Here is a 24,090-nt window from a genome sequence, read left to right as displayed (position 1 = left end):
AGTTTGGATCGGGTGACAAGAAATTTGAGGGAACACACTGGTTCTCCCCAGTCCTGGAACTGGGGAGAACCAGGGGGGAACACAACTTACGCTTCTGCCCTGGAGACAAATCTTGAGGGTCCGGGATAACGGTGGCCACTTCCCTTTCCACGGCCACGGATCAGTTTAGAAAGAGCACGGGCTACAGTTCTGGCCGAGGAGACGTGAGGGGCGTTCTGTTGGGCGCTGCTACAAGCTTTCCTCACTTTTAAAAAGGGCAACAAGGAAGGGAGGGAGCTGCTCTCTGCCCTGCACCCTCCGAAGGTTTGGGTGCTCCGCGTACAAGAGGGGATTCTTGCTGCTGCTGCTGCAGCCGACTTGCAGACGCTGGCCACTGCTGGCAGGCCTTGACTTCACCGTGGAGCCACTGGCACCACCACGTGTCCTGAGAGCTTAAACCTACGCCGACTCCTCTGTTATTACGGCCCGAAGCATACGCACTATAGATATCTAAACTCACCTTTTTGCTGCTTTATCACTCCTACCTTCCCGCTCCTAAAATGTAAGCTCTGTGAGGGGAGGGGCCTGTCCCTCCATCACTATGTCCCCATCACGTGGACTGGGCATTGTCTGGCACAGCTACAGCAGGTGCTTGATGAATGCTGGCTGCATTCATGCATGAGGGTCCTCCAGGGCAGGGACTCAGTCACTGTGGCTTCTGGGAGCGGCAGGGGCTCAAAAGCCTTCGCTGGATCAACAGGCAGGGAAGCCAGAAGACAGCTTCTTAAGAAACAAATTTAATACTATATACAAGGGAAAACGTACAGAAACAACAAAGGAGACGCAACAGGGCTGGAGGTGCCCATCCCAACTAGCTGCCCACGCAGAGGGCCGATGCCAGCCCCTAGCTCGCCCTCCTCCTCCTACAGTTGGAAGGGCTCCACGGGCCACCTTGCCCTGGCGGTGGGATCCACGTGGTCCTGAAGCCGGTGCCACTTCATGTGGGCATTCCGACCCTTGATCTTGCCAAACACCCTGAGGAGGCACCAGAGGACACAGGGGTCAGAGCAGGGGGAGGCGGGTAGCCCTGAGGGGGGCACCCCAGAGGGCTGAGGGCAGGCAGTGTGGGAGCATCCAGGGAAAGGGCGGTACCTCTCACACTCCCGGCAGGGAAAGAAGCCCTGGCCCTTGCTGCTCCCCGGCAGCTCAGGGGTCCGCTTCGAGCCGGTGTTTGGGCTGGAGTTGGGGATGGACTCCCTCCTGTAACTCTCAGTAGTCCTCGGTAATTCGGGGGTTGGACGGTGGCTGGGTTTCCTCCGAGGGCTACGAGTGACCTGCACAGGGGGCAGAGGTGATGAAAGGGTGCTGACCGCCCCGCCGCCCTTCTAAGGGAGAAGCAGGTGTCCAGAGCGTCCAGACGTCGCGGGGTGCACCCCCCCACCGCCAGCCAGCTTGGATGGGCACCGGGCATCCAGATCCGTGCTGAACTCCTGAAGCCCTATCCCGAGACCCTCTACCTTCGCTTCTGTCCTGTCTGCTTCACCCAGCTCTCTCTTGACCCTCTTTTCCGGCACTGGGGCTCGGCCGCAGTCAAACTTGTTCATTTTCTTCTGCATGTAGTAGAACTCGACACACTGGGCTACTGTTTTTGTCTGGACCTAGTGGAGGAAGACAGAAACCGGCTAAGGACAGTGCCTCAGGAGTAGCAGTGAGTATGGCCTTGACGCCCTAAATCCCCTCCCCATGGGGCCAGCCGCCACTTTTTGAAAGCCCTCCTGAAACGTTTCTCCCCTACGGCTTGGTATGCTCCACTGCTACGGGGGACAGAGAATCACAAAGTCCTCCTGGGGATGAAGGAGTTCAGAGAGAAGCCACCAGAGTCAACACCATCTAAGCTCTGCACGCTCTGAGCAACAAGGCTGGCCCAAGAAGGCTTCTCTCCAGGAAAACGCACACACGGTACACACGAGGACGCTCACTGTGACATCATGTGGAGCCACATGTCTACCGACTGGGACTAATTAAACCAGAGTGTCCTTACGTGGTGGATACCTCATAGCCTTATGTGACAGCTAGGCAGAGCCCTCCAAAAAACTGAAGAGGAAGGAATACTTCCCAACTCAGTCCGTAAGTTCAACATTTCTCTGATACCAAAGCCAGACAAAGATATTACAAGGAAAGAAGCCTACAGACCAATGTCCCTCATGAACATAGATGAAAATTTTTAAACAAAACTTTAACGAACAGAATCCAACAATATATATATGTGTATATATATATACGTGTATATATGTGTGTGTATATATATATATATATATATATATATGTATGTATATATGTATATATATATATAAAGGACAATATACCATGACTAAGTGGAGCTCATCCCAGAAACGTGAGGTTGGTTTAACAATCGAAAATCAATGTAATTCATCATATTAAACTTAAAAAAGAGAAATCATATGAGCATCTTGATAGGTGCAGAAAAAGCATTTGATACAATCCAATGTCCATTCCTGATGGAAACTCTCAGCACAATAGGAATAGAAGGAACTTCTCTTCAACCTGATAAATGAGACCTACAAAATCCCTACAGCTAACGGTGGAGTGGTTTCCCCTCAAATATCATGAACAACACAAGGATTTCCACTCTCACCACTTCTACTCAATACTGTACTGGTGGTTCTAGAGTGCAAAAAGGCAAGAAAAAAAGTAAAGGCATCCAGGTTGGAAAGGAAGAAAGAAAAGTGTCTTTATTTGCAGATGATGTGACGGTCTATGTAGAAAATTCAGTGGAATCCACAAAAAAGTTACCAAAACTAGTAAGTTAGTTTGGCAACATTTCAGAACACAAGATCCATATAAAAATCAATTTTATTTCTATACATACTAGCAACAAACCATTGGAAACTGAAATAAAAAAGAACTCTATAACATCATAAAAAACACAAGTACTGGGCTTCCCTGGTGGCGCAGTGGTTGAGAGTCCGCCTGCCGATGCAAGGGACACGAGTTCGTGCAATGGTCCTGGAGGGATCCCACGTGCCATGGAGCGGTGGGGCCCGTGAGCCATGGCCGCTGGGACTGCGCGTCCGGAGCCTGTGCTCCGCGGCGGGAGAGGCCACAGTGGTGAGAGGCCCGCATACCGCAAAAAAACAACAACAACAAAAAAAAACAAAACAGAAAAAAACCAAGCGCTTAGGAATAAATCTGACAGAAAGTATGCAACAACTGTACACTAAAAGCTTCAAAACATTGCTGAAAAATTAAAGATTGAAATAGAGAGATATACCCTGTTCACGAGTCAGAAGACTCAATATTGTTAAGGTAACAACTCTCCCCAGTTGACGTAACGAGTCAAAAACAGTACCAATCAAGTTCCTAGCAGAAATTTTTATTTTGAAATTGTCAAGTTATTTCTAAAATTCATAGGGAATTAAAAAGGATGTAGAATACAAAAAATAACTTTGAAAAAGAATAACAAAGTTGAAGGACTAACATTTTCTAATTTCAAGACTTAGAATAAAGCTACAGTAATAAAGACAGTATGGGAATAGCTTAATAAAAGACAAACAGATCAATGGAACAATACAGGGTCCAGAAGTAGATGCATATATATATGGCCAACTGATATTTAACAAAGGTACAAAAGCAGCTGAGTGGAGAAAGTATGGTCTTTCCAACAAAAGGTATTGGAATAAATATCCATATGCAAAAATGAACTCACCTCGCACCCCATACAAAAATAAACTTAAAATGGATCATAAATCTAGAAATAAAACCTAAAACTATAAAACCTCCAGAAGAAAACATAGGGGAAAATCTTTGTGACTTTGGGTTAGGCAAAGATTTCTTAGATACAACGCGAAAAGCACAGTCTATAAAAGAGAAACTAGTAAGTTAGGCTTAAGCAAAATTTAAAACTTTTCTTCAAAAGACACTGTTAGAAGACTGACAAATGGCATATTGGGAGAAAATATTTCCAAAGCATATATCTGGATAAAGGACTGGTGTTCAGATCAAAATAAGAACTCCTACAGCTCAATAAAAACACAGACACTCCAATAAAAACAGAGGCAAAAGATATGAACAGACAGCTCACCAGAGAAGGTGCACAGAGAGCAAAAAAACACAAAGATGCTCAGCATCATTAGTCATTAGGAAAATGGAGTCAGATGCGACTGTACACTCATTAGAATGGCTAAAATTAAAGAGACTTAGCATACCAAGTGTCGACGAGGGTGTGGAGCAACTGGACCTTTCATAACCTGCTGGTGGGAATGGGAAGTGGTAGAGCCACTTTGGAAAACAGTTTGGCAGTTTCTTAAAAAGTTCAACATACATCTACTATAAATTACCCTCATTCCCCTCCTAGGTATTTATAATCCCAACCCCGTGTCCGCAAAAAAAAAAAAAAAAAAAAAAAAAAAACCCAGTACATGTCCGTACAAAGACTTGTATGTAAATGTGCAGAGCAGCTTTATCTGTAGTCATCAGTAACTGGAAACCACCAACAGGTGGATGATTAAATGAACGGTGGTCCGTCCACACAGTGGTATACTCCTCAACAGTAAAGGGATGAACTATGGGTACACACGACAACATGGATGAATCTCAAAATCATTAGGTTGAGTGTAAGAAGCCAGACAAAGCAGATCACGTGCTGTATGATTATTCCATTTATATAAACCTCTAGAAAATGCAAACTAATTTAGAGTGACAGAAAGTAGACAAGAGTTGACTAGGGACCCGGGTGGCAGGAAGGAAGGGTTGCAAAGGGGCAGGAGGGAACTTTTGGGGGTGAAGGATACTCTCATTATCTCGATCATCGTGGTGGTCTTACAAGTGTATAACTATGTCAAAAACATTAAATCTCACACTTCGATTATGTGCAATTTTGCGTACATCAAGTTAAAAAAAAGAGCAAACTAATCAGCAGGATATTAAGTATATGATGTCATCCTTTTTTGAGAAAGTGCATATAGGTGTGTAAAATCCGTATGGGCAATAAATACCTGTCAGGTTATCAAATCAGAAGTAGGATTGTGGGGAGGGGTCTGGAGGGCTTTATTTTGAACATGGGATTCATTTCTCTACCGTTTCAGGTTGTTCCAAGCAATGGCATTGTAGTTGTCAACTGTTCACAGCATGAGCAGAGTATCGCCCCTGAAAGGCCCTGCAGTTCTAGCGCCTCGGCCGTGTGAAGGAGCCTTGTCTACACCAGCCTGCCATGTTCGCCTTACCATCTTGTGTATCAAGTAGAAGTCCTTCTTGTAGGCACGGAACGCCTTCTTAAAGAGCCTCTTCTCCATGGAGGTCCAGATGTCCGAACCTATTGGAGAAACAGCCAAGAGGAGGAAGGATGTTTCTCCTTCTGGGACCACAGCCACGGCTGAAGTGCAGACTCCCCTCCTTTTTCAGGCCACCGAGCGCCACTTATATGCCAAGATTTCTGCTAAGCCCCTTACTTGCTTTATCTCACACAATCCTCACAAAAACCTTAGCAGGTAGGGGCAATTACCATCCCCACTTGACAGGTGCAGCAACTTGAGGCTTCCTCTGGTTAAGAGACTTGCCAAGGGCAGGCGTGGGCCCCTGGTTGCCTGACTCCAAGGCTGGAGTGCTCAACTGGGAAACCTGAGCCCACCCCAACCTGGCACCCCCCTTCTGGCCAGGAAGAGCCCACGAGGGAACCAGTGGAAAGGGGAAGGTTGGATCCAACTAGAGAACAGCACCCACTGAGTCCCCCAGAGAGGACGGGCCCTTCTGGGAGGGCAGGTGCAGGCCCCAAGAGAACTCCGGGAGGCACGTGCAGAGCTTGCCATGGAAAGTGACTGGCTCGCAGGGGCCTCAGCCAGGCCAAAACCACGCGGGCAGCCACGCTCGTTACCTGTGTAGTGATAGTTGGCGAGAGGGTGAGTCCGTGGCTTCTGGGGTCCTCTCAGTAACAGGGTCTCCAGGGCAACCTGGAACGAGAGGTGTGGTGGGCAACTCTCTGAGGGAGGGAAGGTGAGGTAGAGGCCCACCTTCATTCTTTCATCCAATCAGAAAATATGTGCAGCCCTCCCTAAAGCCACCCCTACCCCAGGGCGACTCAAAGTGTGGTCGGTCTGTGGACTGGCCACCAGCTGTGAACCACTTGGGACACATTGCCTACAGCACTAAGCGGACTGTTGAGTGCAGCTGACGTTACCTTTTTCATAGCAAGATTTACTTGATGACGAAACAGTGTGTGGACTTATTCTGGCACAAGCTCCTTATTTCTTCAGGGAGCAGCATTTGGAGTGGCACTGCCCCCGCCCTACCCCATGTTATGGTCCTCATAGCACTAATCATTATCTATCACTTGTAAAAAATGTATTTCATGTGTTCACTCTCCTAAAATGTAAGCCCTGCAAAGAGAGGGCATTTGTCTTGCTCAACAGCGTAACCCCGGTCAGGACTCGCTATGCAGTTTGCAGGACCCAGCGCAAAATGGAAACACGGGGCCCTGTGCTCAGAAACTATTAAGAATTTCAAGATGGTGGCAGCAGAGCATTAAACCAAGAATGGGCCCCTGAGCTGGCCCCAGCCTGATACCGTGACATCACCAGGTATCAGGAGGACCCAGTAAATGTGTGCTGATTACTCTGCTGAGCACCCACCACGTGCCAGCCACTGCCTCTCAGCTTGAGAAAAAGCACCATGTAGCCCTGACTCTTGGGTCTCCAACTCGGGTGACGTGACTTCCTCTCCCACTACACACAGTTGGACTTCTTCATTTTCTAAACTTCAGGATTGTGAGGAGGGTCCTTGGAGGAGGCAGAGGCATTTCTGTTGCATCTGAGGTTTGCATACACCATTTTTAATCCAAAAGTTAATGTTCAGTAAATAAACCAGATGAATGCAGGCCCTGAGTTGGTTCTGCTAGGCACCGCCTCCCCAGTGCCGCGCTGAGATGAGGTAACGCTGGAGGAACCCTGGTGCTCTGCTGTCACCCCAGAGAAATAACTGATTGAGCCCGTATGTGTGCATTTCCCCTACGTTCCAAAGGACACCACCAGTCCCAAAGCGACCAGGGAGAAGGGTGGGTGGCCAGCCTTTGGTTCTCGTGAGCTGCAAAGCCCCAAGTAGAAGGCACGTGTCTTGCGCCTAGAGCCCCTGGCCCTAAGAGACCAGGGAGCTTCCCACAGCTCCTCTGAGCCCCCGCCTCGCCTGCACCGCACCTGGATGTTGCCCTGGGCTTCATGCAGGCAGTGCAGAGCGAGCTCCAGGTTGGTGCCCCCGCCCGGCATCACGCTGGAGCAGGCCACGTTGCAGAGCTCGGTCACTGTTTCCAGCAGGCAGCCCGGCAGCGAGAAGGAGAGGAGACACAGAGGGTCAGCAAGTGCCAGAGAGGAAACCTCCCCAACAGCACAGATGGGGTGGGGGGCTCCTGTCACCATCTCCCTCACCTCTCTGTTACAAGCAGGCTGAGGGAAGGGAGCGACAAGGAGGATGGGCAGAAACCCTGCTCCTGGCACCCGCTCTGGATGGCCTGGCCAGCTACTGGGTGAGAGGAGAGGTGGGGCAAGGGACTGCAGCACAGCAAAGCAGTCCTGCGCTGAAGGCCAGCTCTGCCCACCCCACCCCCGCCTGGGGATCACTGCTTCTTGGTCAAGGTGAGAACTGGGAGGAGAAACCCCTTGGACATGGAGGAGGGCTCTCGGGAACCTGGCCCCAAAGTCTCAGTCACCCCTATCCTGCGTCTTCGGGTTGGTCATCACATCTCCCCATGGCTTCCAGACCAGAGTAGCTACATGCTCGTCACTTCCAGCCAGTGATCTGTCCTGGAGCTCTGGGATCTCAGCCTGAAACTGGCTCCCTATGTTGATGTGTCTGAAATGAGGCCACACACACGGACATAAAAGGCATATGTGTGTGACCAAGATGGGAAATACAAGAGAGATGTGTGGTGAGCCCTGCTCACCAGGGCTGTGGAACCCACCTTTTGGCCATCTCTCAGACACAGGGAGTGCTCATCAGCCCAGCAGACACGCACTGGTATTCCAGAGACCTCTTGAGGGATACACTTCCTTCCTTCCTCCAATTTGCTTTTTTGCCAGATTTCTGGCTTCAGGCGTTTGGGGTCTAGGACAGGGGAGGTATGTGCTGATACCTGGCATTCTTCTGTATCCAAGGGAACATCCAAGCTACAGAACAGTATCTCACTGCGCCATCACCAATTCTATCTAGAACCCCAGGGTGCTGGGCATTCTGTCTGCAGACATCCAACTATGGTATGTCTGGACAGAAGGAATATTGGGGAAACACCTGGAAAAATCCACCACTTCTCTCCTGGAGAGGTTCTGGGTCTAGACCTGACTTTCCCGTGATGAAGGCTCCCTTGGGAAAAACCGACACTGGAATGCAAGGAGGGTAAAAGCATCCCCACATTGCAAGGACCCTCAGGTTCTAAGTCTGTTCCAACTCACGGTTCAGTGCTGATCTTGCTGTTGTCCTTCACCACACTGATGCCAAAAGAGCCGTCCATGTGATCTGGAAAACACCCAAAGAAGAGCCTCAAGGAGACTGGCTACAACTGACCCATGAGGCCCTTTTTGCCTGCCTTTCCAGAGCAGCTAAAAGCAGGCTCTTCAAGACTGCATGGTATACACACACTACTGTATATAAAATAGATCATCAAAAAGGACCTACTGTATAGCACAGGGAACTATACTCAATACTCTGTAATAACCTATATGGGAAAAGAATCTAAAAAACAATAGATATGTGATTATGTATAACAAAATCACTTTGCTGTATACCTGAAACTAACACATTGTAAATCAACTCTAATCCAATATAAAATTGAAAATTGGAAAAAAAAGATTGCATGGTATGGAGTTTCCTCAAAAATTAAAAGTAGGACTACCATATCATGCAGCAAACCCACTTCTGGGTATTCATCCAAAAGAACTGCAGTCAAGACCTCAAAAAGATATCTGAACTCCCATGTTCACTCCAGCACCATTCATAATAGCCAAGATGTGGAAACAACCTAAATGTCCACTGACAGATGAGCACATAAAGGTAATGTGACATCAACATACAATGAAATACCATTTAGCCTTAAAAAGAAATTCTGCAATACGCAACAACATGGATGACCACTGAGGACATTATACTAAGTGACATAAGCCAGTCACAGAAAGAGAAATACTGCATGACTCCACTTATATAACATATCTAAAGTAGTTGAATTCATATTGATAGAATCAAAGAGTGGAATAGGGGTTACCAGGGGTTGGGGCAGTGGGAAATGGGAGGTTACTAATCAATGGGCATAAAGTTTCAATTAATCAAGCTCTAGAAATCTGCTGTATAACATTGTACAGTTCAATAATAGTCAACAATACTGTATTGCACACTTAAATCTTTGTTAAAAGGGCAGATCACAGATTAACTGTTCACATCACAATAAAATAAAATAAAAAGATTGCATGGAAGTGGGATAAGACTTCTGAAAATGTAGAGTAAGGAACTCGGCAAAACAACAGATTTACTGACAAAAATCATTGAAAAAGAAAAAAAAAAGAACAGTAAGCTAAAGTCTCTGCACGTTGTCCTAAAGGCATACAGCATTTTAAGAAATACTCATTCAAGAAAACCTACTAAATCTCGGGAAGAACAGTGAGAGTCTGTGGCACTGGAGCCATGGCCCACCCCCTTACCCACCTAGCCCCCAGCTCTTTGTAACGGAAGCTCTACCCAGGTAGGTGCAGCCAAGGAGATGGGGGCTGCTTCTTCCCCTGGCTCCCATGCTTAAAGAATTAAAGCAAGATAAAATAAAAATTTGTCATCAAAGAGAAAATGCCATCAAGAGATGGAAATTATTTTTTAAAAAGATACAAATGTGGACTTCCCTGGCGGTCCAGTGGTTAAGACTCCACGCTTCCACTGCAGGGGGCATGGGTGTGATCCCTAGTAGAGGAAGTAAGATCCTGCATGCTGTGCGATGCAGCCAAAAAAAAGAAGAACCAAATGGAAATAGTTCAGGGGTTAAAAAAGTACAATAACCAAAATACGGCTCAACAGTAGATCTGAGCTGGCAGAAGAAACGATCAGCAAACCTGAAGATAGAACAATGGAGACTATGAAATCTGAAGAACAGAGAGAAAAAAATATAGGAAAGTGAAGAGAGCCTCAGAGAAATGTGAGATGTCATTACATGCAACAATATATATGTATTGGGAGTACCAGAAAGAGGGGAGAAAGGGACAGAATATTTAAAGTATTAATGGCTGAAAATTTCCCAACGTTGATGAAAAACAATATGTATATCCAGCAAACTCTACAAACTCCAACAAAGATTAAACACAAAGAGCTCTACATCCAGACATAACATAGGCAAAATGTGGAAAGCAAAAATAAAGATAAGATCTTGAAAGCAAAAAGGGAAAAACAATTTGTTACATACAAGGGCACTACAGTAAAATTAACAGCTAACTTTTTAAGAGAAACGATGTAGGTTACAAGGCAATGGGATAATATATTCAAATTACTGAAAGTAAAAAAGTGTTAACCAAGTATCTTATATTCAGCAAATTATCTTGCAAAAATGAAGGTAAAATAAAGACACTCCCAGATAAATAAAAACTGAGGACACCTGTTGCTGGCAGACCTGCCTTACAAGAAATATTAAAGGTGAAATATTATTCAGCCCGCAAAAAGGAACAAAGTACTGATACATACTGCAACTTGGATGAAACCTAAAAACATCATGCTAACTAAAAGAAGGCATTCATAAAGGACCACATACTGTATGATTCCACTCATATGAAATATGCAGAATAGCCACATCGATAGAGACAAAGTAGATTAGTCGTTACCCACGGCTGGGGATGGGGAGGATGGAAAGGAGGGACTGCTAATAAGTACAGGGCTTCTTTTGGGGATGATGAAAATTTCTGAAAACTGATGGTAGTGATGGTTGCACAGCTCTGTGAATATACTAAAAACCATTGAATTCTATACTTTAAAGGGATGAATTGTATGGTATGTGAATTATATATCCCTAATAAAAATAAATAGTAAAGAAAGTCCTTCAGATTGAAAGCAAATGACATCAGATGGTAACTTGAATCCAAACCAAAAAAAAAAAAAAAAAAGCGAAGCGCTAGTAAATATGGGTAACTATAAAAATCACTAGGATTACATATTTCTTTTCTTTTTTTAAGGGCCTTAAAAATAACTGCATAAAACAATATGTATTGTGGGCCTGTAACATATAGAAATATAATATATGTGACAGTAACTGCACAAGGAGCACAGCTGCATTGGAGTAAAGGAATATCACCTCAGACAGTAACTCAAATCCACAAGAATAAATGAAGAGATCAGAAATGGTAAATAAGAAGGTTAATATAACAACCTCTATAAATCATGCTTGCTTTCCTTTATCCGCTCAGTGTTTCTACACAAAATAAAAGTATATAAAGCAATAAACATGACCAGTACGGTATTACTGGGTCTCTCACATATAATAGCAAAAGAGTTAGAAGGAATAGAGCTAGATAGGAGCAGTGTTTCTATATTTCACTGTTAATGAGTTATTACACATCCTAACAGATTCTGATAAGACATATATTTTAAGTCCTAGAGCAACCACTAAGAAATGACTAAGAAACAATGAAAAATTAACGGAATTGAAATGTCACACTAGAAAATACTCACTTAATACAAAAGAAAGCAGGAAAGGAGGAACAGAGGGAGAAAAAGACATGTAACGTATAGAAAATAAAAAGCAAAATGGCAGATGTAAATCCAACCATATCAATATAACATTAAACAAGAATGGATTAAACAAACCAATCAAAAGGCAGAGTTTGTAAGACTGGATAAAAAACACATGATCCACCTAATGGTGTCTAGAGGTAACATGCTTTATTTTCAAAGACACAAATAGGCTGAAAGTAAAAGAAGAGAAAAATATATACCAAGCAAACAACAACCAAAAAAGAGAATGGAATGGCTATACTAATGTCAGGCACATTAGACTTTAAAACCAAAAATATTACTAGAGATAATGATAAAATTATTGTAATAATGACAAATGATGTCACAATCACATCCTAATGATAAAAGGTCAAGCCGTGAGGAAGATGTGACAATTACAAACATATACACACCTACAAACAGACCCCCAAAATACACCAAGCAACAAACGACAGAACTGAAGGATGAAATAAACCATTAAAAAATAATAGTTGGAGATTTCAATACTTTCAACAGTGGATAGGGCAACTAGGCAGAAGATCAACAAGGAAATTGAAACTAACTAGACAAAACAGACAAAATACAGCATTCCACCAAACATCAGTAGAATACATTCTTCTCAAATTCACATGGAACATTCTTCAAGACAGACCGGATTCTAGCCCATATAACATGCCTCAATAAATTTTAAATTTTAAAATAAATTTAAGGGGGGCCTCCCTGGTGGCGCAGCGGTTGAGAGTCCGCCTGCCGATGCAGGGGATACGGGTTCGTGCCCCGGTCTGGGAGATTAGATTTCAAATCAATAAAAGGCAGCAATTTGGAAAATTCACAAATATGTGAAAATTAAGCAACACACTCTTTAACAGTCAGTGTATTAAACAGGAAGTGGAATGATAAATTAGAAAATACTTTAGCTGAATGAATATAAAAACACAACATACTAAAACTTACAAAATGTAGCTAAAGCAATGTTCAGAAGGAAATCTATAGCTGTAAAATATCTGTATTAAAAAAGAAGAAACATCTCAAATCATTTATGGTCAACTGACTTTCCACAAAGGTAGCAAGACAGGGCTTCCCTGGTGGCGCAGTGGTTGAGAGTCTGCCTGCCGATGCAGGGGACATGGGTTCGTGCCCCGGTCTGGGAAGATCTCACATGCCGCGGAGCGGCTGGGCCCGTGAGCCATGGCTGCTGAGCCTGAGTATCCGGAGCCTGTGCTCCACAACGGGTGAGGCCACAAACAGTGAGAGGCCCACGTACCACAAAACAAACAAAGAAACAAACACCTCACAATGAGCTACCGCTTCACACCCACTAGGATGGGTGTAATAAAAAAGACAGCTAAGAAGTGTGAGCAAGGATGTGGAGAAACTGCAACTTTCATACAATGCTGGTGGAAATTTAATATGACCCGGCCATTTTGCAAAGCAGTCTGGCAGTTCCTTAAATGGTTAGACATAGTTACCCTTTGACCCAGCAATTCCACTCTGAGTTATATACCCAAGAGAAATGAGGACTTATGTCCAACAAAAACTTACACATAAATGTTCTTAACAGCACTGTTTGCAACAGCCAAAGGACACAAACAACCCAAATGCTCGTCAACTGATGAATGGATAAATAAAATGTTGTCTATCCAGAGAATTCAATATCATTCATCCATAAAAAGAAATGAAGCACTGATGCATACTACAACATGAACCTTGACAACATTATTCTAAGTGAACAAACTAGACACAGAATGTCACGTATTTGATGATTCCAATTACATGAAATGTCCAGAATAGGGAGACCCGTAGAAAAAGTAGGTTGGTAGACTGGTGGTTGCCCAGGGCTGAGGAGTTGGGGGCTACAGGGCCTGTGTGTCACCGCTCGTGGATATAATCTTCTGGGGTGATGAAAATGCTCTAGAATTAGATTGTGGGATGGGTGTACAATCCTAAGAATACACTAAAAAATCACTGTACACTTTAAATGGGTGATTCATATGGCATGTGAATTATACCTCAATAAAGCTGTTTAAACAATTACTCGAAAGGGCAGGCAGAAGGGTGCTCAGGCTAAATGGCGTCTATTTTCTTTCTGGCTACAAAGTCATAAGCACCTAGAAGGCTGCTGGTCCCAGATGGTCCTGGGATAGTTCTGAACAGCAACGGGACCCCCAGAGCAGACCCAGGCGTAGGCCAGAGAGAATGGCTGGACCAAATTCTACAGGGGGCGGGGGTCTGGCCCCCCACAGGCCCATCATGGGGCGATCAAGCTCACTCACCAAGCATGGCGCTGATGAGCCTGTCGGGACGGGCCCGGGCAGATGTGGAACAGAGAGTGTTGAAATACAGCCCAGAGCCCTCCCGGATGGGGCTGAGCATCGGGGGCGGTGTGTAGGGAGGTCACTGGGACAGTCCCTTCAGGAGGTGGTCCATCAGGAACACGGGCGAGCGCAGGCAGCTCTGGCGGCATCCTCCCGGGCCCGGCTCCCCAGACATGGAGGGCGGAGGAGGGATGAGCAGTGCCTTGGGCCGTGGGAGCTTCTTCCGCTTCCTGTGTTGGCTGCTCTCCTTGCTGCCTCTCTCTTCCCCGTCCTTCTCCTGTCCCTGGAGAAGAAGAGACTTCAGAACCACGGGGGTCACCTGAGGCCACCGGCCCCAAAGCTCAGACCTCAAGATGGCCTGAGAGTGGGAAAGGGTACTGACCAGCCAAATGCACACCCAGCATGGCCATGCCCAGAGTCCTCAGCGCAGGAAGCCGGGCAGGGCCACCACGCCTGAGCCAGACTCCAGACCCTAAGCCGGGCGACATTTGACGCTGGGGCCTTCTCAGGCACCCACCCCCACCCCAAGGAGAGGCCCTCACTCAGACCATTTTGGAAACTCATATCCGTTGTTAAAGTGACTGGCACTTAAAGTGTGGGGGCCAGACGGATGCAACAGCATGACAAAAGGAAAACCTGTTGCCCTCAAAATGACAGCAGCTCCTGGGAGACAAACAGTGGGCTCCATGCACCCCGTACCCGAGTCCAGCATGGACTTCTCCAGGTGGGGTCTTCCAGCACAGGCTGAAGAGACGACGGCTTGAGCTTGCTACACTCTCTCTTACCTCCACGCAATCTCCCCTCCTCTCTGCCCATCTTACCCCTCCTCATCCTCCGGCTCTCAGCTGCAACGCCCCCTTCCTCAGGCAGGGTCTCTGGTGCCCTTGGGGCTCCCACAGCTCCCTCTCCCAGCCCGGCCCGTTCTGGGTCGTCAGTGTCCGGGGATGGGTCTATCTACTCCGCTGGGCTGGGAGCCCCAGGAGACGGGGGCAGGCCTGTTGTGGTCGCTGCAGTGTCCCCAGCCCTGCCCAGCACAGGGCCAGACACAAAGGAAGTTCACTGGAGGTTGAATGGATGAATGAACACGCAAATCAAGCTCTTCTGGAGTCAGGATTTGGGGGCTTTTCTCACAGCTCCCACTGGCAGCTGGAAAGCAGCTGGAAGGAAGTGCACCCACCTTGCTCCCCAGGGGATGGTTCGCTGGAGCCACTGGCACCGAAACAGGGACCACCAAAGGGGCGGCGGTCATGTTGTCCAAGGACTTCCTGCCTCCCGGGGAACTCTGCCTGTGCCCTTCTGGCCTCAGCACCTGTCTTTGTGGCTTGCAAAACTCCATGCCACACAGCTACACACAGAGAAGAGCCAGCCCTTTAAGAGACACAGTACGTAGGGAGCAAGGGGCCCCTCCAGAGCAGCACAGCCCTGACTCCCGGCCCCCAGCCAGGCTCCCTGCAGGAGGACGGCTCCATCCTGAGATGAATGGCAGCTTCGCGCCCCTTCACCTGCGGCTCCTGCTTCCCTCGAGGTGACGGCCACTGGTCGCTGTGAAAACACATGTGGCTGCTCAGCCCTCTCTCTGTATAAAACATCTGGCTGCAATTCTTGCAGACGTAAGTGCTCCTTGGCTCTGCCCAGTCTGTGGGACCACCACTGTGCTGGTTCCTGTGGGGAAGAAAGGGAGAATGGGACTCCGTCCCCAAACACTGATCCTCTGACAGACAGCTTTGGACGAACCCTAAAGAAATGGACATGATGCCCCCGATTCTCCGTGGCCTGGTGCTCACCCCTTCAGGAGTGAAGCATCCAGAGCTCGCTCACCCAGGGCCAGCACATCAAAGCCACCAGAGTTCTCCCGAGGGGCTTCTGAACTTACCAGCCACCCGCCATGTTCTCCTCCTTCATCGGGTGGGGGAGCCGGTAGATATTTCCACCCTGAAGACGAAAATACATCTGAGCCAACATATCAGAAATGAGATGCAAGAGTGAAAACTATAAGACTTGAAAGAAAACACAGGTATAATTCTTGGTGACCCTGGAGTAAGCAGTGGTTTCTTGGATGACTCCAAAACCAAACAAAAGACAGACGTATTGGACTTCATCAAAACTTACAACTTCTGTGCTTCAAAGGACATCATCAAGAAGTGAAAAGACAGAATAAGAGAAAAAAGTTGCAAATCATGTATCTGATAAGGGACTATGTATATTTCTGTATCAGTGATACATAATGAACTCTCACAGCTCAAAAATAAAATCACAACCCAATTTAAAAATGGGCAAAGGGTCTGCATAGACACTTACCCAAAGAGGATATACAAATGGCCATTAAAAGATGCTCAGGATTATTAGCCATCGGGGAAATGCAAATTAAACTATAATGAGATTATCATTTCCCACCCACTAAGGTGAACCAACTGGACAAGAACAAGTGTTGGTGAGGATGCAGAGAAACTGCAGGCCTCATACACTCTGGGTAGGGATATAAAACAGCACAGCTTTTTGGGAAAGTCTGGCACTTCCTCCAATAGAATTACCCTAGAGCCCAGCAATTCCCCTCCAAGGTATTTCCCAAGAGAAATGAAAACATATGTCTAAACAATAATCTGTACACAAATGTTCATAGCACCGTTATCACAATGGCCAAGAAGGGAAAACAACCCAAATATCTATCATCTGATGAATGGATAAATAAAATGTGGTGTTTCCATACAATGCACAAGTTACCAGCGATAAAAAGGAGTGAAGTTCTGACCCGTGCTACAGCACAGAGGAACTCTGAGAACATCAGGTTAAGTGAAAGAAGCAAAAGACACAAAAGGCCACGCAGCGTTAGGATTCCAGTCACATGAAGTGTCCAGAATAGGCAAATCCATGCAGACAGAAAGTAGATGCATGGTTGCCAGGGGCTGGGAGGGATGGAGAGATTGCGGGTGACAACCAACGGTGTGGGGTTTCTTTTTGCGGTGATGAAAGTGTATTGGCAAAGAGTGGCGATGCGAGCACGACCTCGTAAACAAACTAAAAACTACTGGATGGTGCACTTCAAGATGGCGAATTAGATGGCACGTGAATATTAAAGCTGTGGAAAAAAAAAAAAGAGGAGGAGGTAGCTGTGGTGCGACAGGAAGGATGCTGGACCTCGGAACATCACGAAGAGACGTGGCCAAGCTCTCTGCGCCCAGGACCTCGTGGGCACGATGTGGGAGGACCCAAGCTGCTCCAAAAGGGCGGACCAGTGCCAGGCCTGCAGTAGGGGCCAAGTCGGACTTGTGGACCTGTGATTCACAACCAGAATAGACACAGCATTTCACGTACAAATATCAAGGGTAAAGGAGCTCTGCCTTTACATTCTCTGAAGAAGTGAAGGAGGCAAATCCAAAAGGAAGCGAAAGGCAGAAAGAAAGCAAATAGAAAAAGCTTAGTGAAGAAACATGATGCAAAGTGTCTCTGACAACTCTAAAGCCCTGTTCTGTTGTGTGTGTGTGTGTTGCAGGGCGGAGGGTGATGGGAGGAACCATCCCTTCTCTGGAACTTCATTCGCCCCTCTGTAAACAAACTGCATCTGAGGATTTGCTGAGGTTAAATACAGTGCCTGGACAAGTCAGAAACACGGACACAGGTAAGGACGAGACTCTGCCCCCCGCATGGTCAGGTCCCGTGAGAGGGCCCTGGTACCTGGATCCTGTTGAGTATCATCAGCTTGGACTTGGAGTCCCAGGGGGGATCCGCTGGAGGCCCGGCCAACGACGAGAAGGAGGCCATGGCTACCTGGCTTGGAGAAGCTGCACAGCAAATATCCACTTTCACTTTCTCCTTCCGGAAGTGCTGGACCCCGGGAGTTGCCAGAGAAGAGCCTGTAGCCTCCGCCCCAGGAGCAGGCCGGGCCCTCTCCACCTTTTGTGGCCCCGGAAGCCGTGCCATTCTCAGCCTGGGCCTGCTTCCCTGGGAGGTGGGCTCTGGATGGCTCCTCCCCTCCTAACTGGGTCTGATGCAGGCCCCGAGGGAGAAGATGTCCCTAGGTCCAAGGTCCCTTTCGAGGATCGCAACTGCTTGGCCAGAGAGGAGATGTCTGGGTTTCCAGGAGGGTCCAGGGACGCCGCCGTGGGGGCAGGTGGAGCAGCAGCCACTTTTGGTCTTCCCTTTGGGTCCTGGCTCACGCTGCTGGGGGAGGGCTCTGTGGGTAAAGCGGGTGTGGATTTTCTCCTGCGGGCTAGGGACCCCTCTGGATCAGGGTTCACGGGGCCAGCATGGAGAGAGTCAACAGTGGGTGCCACAGGTGGGGGTTGCTGTGGCCACGGCCCCTGCAGTGACTTCAGGGCAACTTGCTTGCCGTCGGGTGTGGGAAGCTGGGAGGAGGCGGCGGCCACCTGGGTGTGGGAGAAGATCCGCTGGGACTTGGTGATCATCTGGAACACCTGCATCTGCTCGTGGCTCACCAGAGACTCCTGAGCCTTCAGGACCAGCTGCTGGAAGAGCGGTGTGGCATCCGACGGGAGGCCGCTGGACTTCTGGCCGTCCTGGGGGCCAGGCTCACCAGGGTCCTGCCACGAGAAGGAGTCGCAGTCGCACTTGCTCTTCTTGGAAGCCCAGGAGTCGTCTTCCCCGCTGGTGCTGACATATCTGGGGTCGCCCGAGGCCTCCCCCTGGGCCTTCAGGAGCGTGGGAGGGAAAGACGGCGTGTCCTCCAGACCGGTGCACTGGCTGGGTGAGGGCTCCCCAGCGGGGGAGTCGCTGCTGAGCCCGGGGCCCGGCTCGGAGCCCTCCCGGGACGGCACTGCAGAGGGCTTGTGGACGACAAACATACTGTTTCCTTTGCTCTTAGGGCAGCCCGACAGGTTTCAGAGCCACTGGAAACTGTGGCTTGATGGCTGGGAACTGGCGGGGACAGTCTGGCCATGGAACAGAGGCAGGCAGGCGGGCAGGGAGCGCCCTCGGGCCAGCCCTCCAGGGATGATGGGGGCTGGAGCAGCGGCAGCTCCGGCTCGGCTGGGTCGGGGCCGCTGTTCTCCGCTGCCCGTGAGTGGACGGCTGTGAACACGTCCGTGCCCGGCTCCTTCCGTGGGGGCCGGGGATCCTCGGGAACACCTCAGTGCCCAGGGCTCCTGGGGCCGCCGGGGTGCTGGCTGGGCCGCAGGAGGAGGACCCTGACGAGGGCAGGGAGGAACAGGCCGTGATCCTCCCTTCGCCGCTGTCTGAAGGCCCTCCCAGGGCTGGCCCGGGAGAAGGGATCTTCTGGCAGATGATGCTGCTCACGATACAGCGCAGGAGGTCTCGGTTGGACAAGAGGGAGATGGGGGATGGGGCTTCCGGGGGCACCAGGGACCACAGGCTCGCGGGTGCGGGCTGGCAGGCCACCTCGTGCACACGGGGTGAGTTCCCGCAGGGCTCCTCCTCCGGAGGGGCCTCCTTGAGGATGCACAGGCCGTGCTGGACCTCGTAGTGCTGGCGCACGGAGCGGTAGTCGCTGTAGCTCTTGCTGCAGCCCTGCTCAATGCACACAAAGGGCTTGGACTTCTGGTGGGTGAGCGTGTGCCCAGTCCTGGAATCACATGAGGAGAAAGTTAGTGGGTGTCTCGGCGTGGGTCACTAACTGCAGGAACCCAGGCGTGTCCCCAGGGGGCAGCAGCATCGCAACTCAGAAACTGTGCTCAGACCCTAGGAGGAAAGACCCCTGCTACGGCCAAAGCCCTCTGGAAGGGGGAGCTCTTGCCCTCACCCCTAAGCAAACCCCTAATCTGAGATTAAAAACATCAGTGGGAGTCAAGTCAGAGTTCCCCAAAGTGGGTTCCTAAGGAACACCAGGCTCCAGAGTTGCTCCCTGAGGACTTGGGCTCAGCTGGCAAATAAGTTTGGGAAAAACACTCTTTACTTCTTGGAGGTTCCTAGGAGCAAACTGAAAAGCCACAGAGCAGATAAAGAGAGATCTGTTGAACTTTCCATGTCTCTCAAACTTATTTGCCCACAAAACCATGTTTTTAAAATAGACCCTTTTAGCATCCCCGAGAAGCAGAGAACCAGAGTTCTGAGAACAAACTTAAGGAAACGCTAACTTGGGGATGATCCTTCCTTGAACAAAGGAGTCTTTGCCTTCCCACAGGAGTCCTCTAGACAGCGACCTGGGAGCCCCACAGCAACAACAACAAAAAGCCAAATGCGCCTATAATGTCTGCAAATATAAAAGAATGCAAGTATGTAGTATATTTACATCATACGTATACCTGCATTAATATATTATAAATATAAACAAATGGGTAAATCACCCTCTGGGTTCCCAACAATCCTACCCCGGATGGTTCTAATCAATTGGACCCAGTAAATAATGAAACCCTTTCCCAAACGTGGACCCTTGGCCTCCATCTGAGGGAAGCAGCAGAGAGGGCATCCGGAGACCCACTTTCTAGCCCTAACTGTTACCAGCTTGTGACAGGAGTAAATCATTTCTCATCCTTAATGGCGAGAGGGGAGAGGATACAATGAAAGCGGGATTCATCGAAGCCTCAGTAAAGGCTGGGCGAGCTGTAAACATGCAAGGGATCGTCCTCTCCCACTTACGAGTCTCTCAGTTTGAAAGTCTGTCTCTTCTCCCTCGGCAGCAAGAAAAGCTTATCATTTCTAAGACATGAAGAACAAACGGAATTCTGCTCCTCTTACACTGAGCTTGCTTTTTAAAGTCAAATTTTGAAAAAAAAATCGAGTTAATAAAAGGGGGAATTGAAACAGGAAAAAAGAGAGTGAACACTGCATTGCCATGTTCTAGAAACAGGCATTTCAGAACCCCTCACGCCCTGGTGTTATCCCAACATATATTCCTCATGGAGTGCATATCTGTTCTGCTCAGACACCTACCAGGGACTCTGAAACTTTCTCTACGCAGTTAGCCCAACTCCCTCCGTGACAAAATTGCCTCTGGAGTGTGTTTTTAAAGCACATGGGTCCCGTCTGCAAATCGCAGCGGCGCTCTCCTCACTGGAGTGAATCTGGAGGCTGGGGAGGGCGGGCTGTCCGGGGCAGTGTAGGCCCTGCCCCCCGCCCCCACCAAACACTGGCCGTGGGAGGAGCACAGGTCGCACACACCTGGGACACCCGACGGTGCGGGGCGGTGCAGGTGGATGGGAGGGGATGCAAAAGAACCGGGAACACGCCCAGCCCCCAGCAGCCCCCTGAACAGACATCCCGACCAGACTCCTACATACAGGTGGTCCTGACGCTTAAAGGCCTTGCTGCAGATTTTGCACACGTGTCTCCTCTCCTGGCTGTGCGTCAGGTAGTGCTTGCTGAGAGGACTGGCGCTGCTGAACACCTTCCCGCAGAGGCTGCGGTCCAGGAGTGGGTTCTGAGGGGACCTGTGCTGCCGCTTTCCTCTCCTTGTGCTCCCAGACGTGGCCCTGCCTCCTTCGTTAGCCTCTTTGGGCACCTTGAGCACGCCTAGCCCCAGGTCTAGACAGAGGGAGAAAGCACAGGTTATGACATCCGGGGACATCGGAGCCCGGGCCGAAGCACTCTACCACCCTCAGACCAACTTCAGCAGCTGAGTCCAACTCAGGGAGTTGGCCGAGAACCCCAACTTCAGCAGCTTCACTCGCAGAGAAGACCAGGCTTAGCACCAGGTGAGGGGGAGAAGGGACCCTGGTCAAGCCACACCTCCAGGGCGGCACCCAATCTTGAAGCCACACTTGGGGGGTAAGGGAGGGGACAGCAACAGTCTGAGAGCTTCCAGGACAGAGTGACTCGACAGGCAGGACTTCATGACGGTAACATCAACAGCACACTTGCAAGTGCAATCCAGAAATGCACAATGCAAAATCTTAGAAAAGTTTAAGTCCTTTCTCCCAGCCAATTCCACTCTGGTTTTTTAATTAAGGAAATTAAGGCCGATCTGTACAAATTAACGGAGATCTTGCAGTGAACTGCAAGCGAGTTAACTGCAGCATTGTTTTTCCTGGTGAAATGTGAGAAACCACCTAATAACTGACACGAGGGCAGGTGGGTGACTGCATTCTGGTCTCAATGGTCTATGGCGCAGGCATTTCAGATACAACTGTAGGAGAATATCCATTGACGTGAAAGGATGTTCATGCTGTACCACTAAGTGCCGTGCCACTAACAAGAGGATTGTTGAAAAACGGAATGACCTAGTCTTTAAAAGGGAAAAATAAATTTGAATAGAAACAAACAGAATGGGATTGATTGGTAGCATCATGGATCAACTTAATTTTCCTTTCCCTATATATCTGAATTTTCCATGTTTCTCTACTCCTTGGGTAAATGAGTAGTTTTTTTTTATAATTTCATTTTTGATTTTTTTTCTTTGACCCATGAGTTATTTTAGAAGAGTGTTCTTTAGTTTCCAAATACTTGAAGACTTTTTTCTCTTATTTCTTTTACTTATTTATTTATTTTTGGCTGCATTGGGTCTTCATTGCTGTGCGTGGGCTTTCTCTAGTTGCGGCGAGTGGGGGCTACTCTTCGTTGCAGTGCGCGGGCTTCTCGTTGCAGTGGCTTCTCTTGTTGCAGAGCATGGGCTCTAGGCGTGCGGGCTTCAGTAGTTGTGGCTTGCGGGCGCTAGAGCGCAGGCTCACTAGTGGCGCATGGGCTTAGTTGCTCCGCGGCATGTGGGATCTTCCCGGACCAGGGCTCGAACCCGTGTCCCCTGCATTGGCAGGCAATTCTTAACCACTGTGCCACCAGGTTTTGATCCATCGCCTGGTCAAGTATCAGTGGGTTTTCCATGCCCTTGGCATAATTATTACTTGTGGAATATTTGCTCTCAAATGCATGTATAGATTACACACTCGTGTCCTGGATTGCCATCCCGGAAAGCATTTAAGAAACATCAGGTTCGGGACTTCCTTGGTGGTGCAGTGGTTGGGAGTCTGCCTGCCGATGCAGGGCCCTGGTCTGGGAAGATCCCACATGTCGCAGAGCAACTAGGCCCGTGAGCCACAACTACGGAGCCTGGGCGTCTGGAGCTTGTGCTCCGCAACGAGAGGCCGTGACGGTGAGAGGTCCGCGCACCGCGATGAAGAGTGGCCCCCGCTCGCCGCAACTAAAGAAAGCAATCGCACAGAAACGAAGGCCCAACACAGCAAAACAACAACAACAAGAAAAAGTTAAAGGGCATTAAAAACAAACCAACCAGATATATGTGGGTAGGCATTTTCCATCCCAGTTACAGAATGAGAAAACTGAGACTCAAACAGGGAAAATGACTTGCCCAAGGTGGCAAAGGAAGGAAGAAGAGCCAGGCTGTAGATTCTGGTTCATCTGATGCCAGAGTCCTTTCCCCAACCACAGTGCCCGCACCGCTTCCAACTCAACTTCCTCCTCTGCTCCTCCTCCCTCCCCGTCTTTTCAGATGGACTGAACTGAAACCTGGCCCTTCTGTGAAGCCTCCTGACACCAGCGTTTGCCCTGCTCCCCTAGCCAGTCCCTCCGAAGGCAGCACACAGTTACAGACACAATCACGCCTTTAAGCCATCAATCCTCTGAGGTGTCCCTCTTCCTCATCTCAGTTATTAATAGCATCTACTCAGTTGCTCAAACCCCAGCCTGCCCTGCCAACCTCCATCTGTCCTTTTCCTTACCAGCTCTCCCTGTGATGTGTGACCCGTCAGCATGTCTGAATCTACTTCTAACATGATCCCTAATCCTTGCGCTTCTGGCCTCTTCACTGCTACTCCAGCCCAGGCCACCATCTCCGCTGAGAGCCTTCCAGCTACTCTCCAGGATTCCCGTCTTGCCGCCCACGGCACCCTAACAGCAGCTAGAGCTTTGCACAGCCTCCCCTGGTTCCCGTGGCCGAGTCTGTGCTTTGCCGCACCGTGGCCTGGAAGTGGGTCTCAGCCTCAGCAGCCTCCTCAGTGTGGCTTCCCACCCCCGCGCCATCCACCTGCCAGCGTCTGCCACTCCCTGTCACTCCCTCGGACTTGGCCCCCTGCTGTACTTTCCTCATGTCGCTTTGTGGTGGACACAAGGTCTGACTCCCCAGTGGCTGTTTCTGCTTCCTCTTCTTTTCCTGGCAAATGGGATTCCAGTTTGGATCGGGTGACAAGAAATTTGAGGG

General features: G+C 48.8%; 1 pseudogene; it reads right to left on the bottom strand.

The window, feature by feature from the left end:
* Window positions 1-181: 181 nt before the first annotated feature.
* On the bottom strand, window positions 182-23,979 carry LOC132479624 (zinc finger protein 541-like; annotated as a pseudogene).
* Between the last annotated feature and the right edge of the window lie 111 nt (window positions 23,980-24,090).

Source organism: Mesoplodon densirostris, chromosome 19, assembly GCF_025265405.1.
Source record: "Mesoplodon densirostris isolate mMesDen1 chromosome 19, mMesDen1 primary haplotype, whole genome shotgun sequence".
NCBI lineage: Eukaryota > Metazoa > Chordata > Mammalia > Artiodactyla > Ziphiidae > Mesoplodon > Mesoplodon densirostris.
This window is presented reverse-complemented; position numbering and strand designations above follow the sequence as displayed.